General features: G+C 45.0%; 1 protein-coding gene across 2 annotated transcripts in view; it reads left to right on the top strand.

Moving 5' to 3' along the window:
• Positions 1-1,657, top strand: part of LPIN2 (lipin 2) — a 57,781-nt gene that overhangs the window by 30,488 nt on the left and 25,636 nt on the right. The window lies entirely within an intron of this gene.

The raw sequence follows: 1,657 nt of genomic DNA, 5'->3' as shown, positions 1-1,657 counted from the left end.
GCGGGTCTCCTTGCGCATGTCCCGCGGGCGGAGCTCAGCTGCAGCCGGTGCTGGTGCTTCTTCCCTGGGTCTGCAGTCTGAGGTTTGGACTTGTTTTTCCCCTGTTGGCAGTTTATCGCGGAATAAGTGGGAGAGGCATTTTCTTTTTTCCTTTCTGCAACTGTACAAAGTGTGCTGTCAGACACCTTGCTGTGGCACTCAAATATCGCTTGAAGCCGACTGGCAGTGTGTCTCATTTTACCCAGTAAGTTCCCAAAAGCCAAGGAAATCATACGTCACATAGAAGATCTGAACCTAGTGCCTGGCGGGCAGATGGGATGCCGGGGGTGTTTCCCTACCCTGCGGTTGGTGCTCTGTGTCTGTGTGTTCCTGAGTTCAAGGTGGTGGTTTTGAGTTTATCGTCAACATCCTAGTAAGTTGAGGGGGAAGGAGGGTTTTGTTTTTGTTTTGAAGTGAGGAATCTTGATCACTGCTCATTTACCAGCTCAGTAGAAGAACTTAAAATAGATGCCAGTTTTCAAGTCAGTGCTGTCTGGGGTTTAAAACGTAACAGTTTGGGGGTAAACTATGTACTTTTTCATTCAGTACTCGACTTTCATAAGACTCTCTCCGCCCGTTCCGCTGGGTGGCGGCCCCGGCGCTGGACGGACCATGGGTGTGGCAGCAGGGTGGTTCTTTCCCTTGGTGACTGCTGGACAAGTGATCCTGAATGTCCACACCCTGATTGAATTGGGGTGCAGGGAGGGTGGCCTTATGAGGTCGACACTGTCACTATGCTCTCACCTCGGCTGCTGGAAGGAGAGATCGTGCCCCCCTTGCTGGGAAAGTTACTGCTGTTCAGGTTCTCTTCATCATGGAGAAGAGGGGAGGTAACCAAATGTATACCAAGCATAAACTCTACCTTGACGCCTAGTGTTTTATTTACCAAGCTTTTATTTTAAATAGTCAAGTCAAGAAAAAAACTTACTAATATGTTGTTGTTACAATTATGCTGTTAGTGAGTAAGGTAGTGGAATAATCCCTTTTTGACAAAACTGTTAACTTGTTTTCTGAAATTTTAAAATCTGGATTGTAAATCCCAGAACAGATTCCTACATTTAATAATAATCTTTCATACGTGAAATTGTTCCCTACTCATCAGCTGTCACATGGTGATTCACTCCCCCTGCAATGAACGTATGAGACCTGGGTTTCAGTTCTGATCGAAGGCAGAATTCTCGTTAGAACCAGATAACAGAAGGCCATAGTGGGACAGTACTTTAGACTCTGCAGAGCAGTGTAAACCATTTGTACATACAAAACTTTAAAGTCTTCAATAACAAATTTGTGTGCTTTTTTTTTCCAGTATCAAAACACTAGGTGGGAAGAGTTTAATTTTAAAAGTTCTGAGCTCTACTTTTATATCACTGATTCCCAAAAGAATTTTAAGCTAATGAAAAAAAGTTCCACGGTTTCTTTTTTTATATATGTTTTTTTCTTATTCATTCATTCATTCATTTACGGCCTCATTGGGTCTTTGTTGCTGTGCGTGGGCTTTCTCCAGTTGGTGGCGAGCAGGGGCTACTCTTCGTTGTGGTGCTCAAACTTCTCATTGTGGTGGCTTCTCGTTGCAGAGCACGGGCTGTAGACGCGCGGGCTTCAGCAGTTGGCTCGCAGG

Source organism: Lipotes vexillifer, unplaced genomic scaffold (genome assembly GCF_000442215.2).
Source record: "Lipotes vexillifer unplaced genomic scaffold, Lipotes_vexillifer_v1.1 scaffold429, whole genome shotgun sequence".
In the NCBI taxonomy this organism is placed as follows: Eukaryota; Metazoa; Chordata; class Mammalia; order Artiodactyla; family Lipotidae; genus Lipotes; species Lipotes vexillifer.
This window is presented reverse-complemented; position numbering and strand designations above follow the sequence as displayed.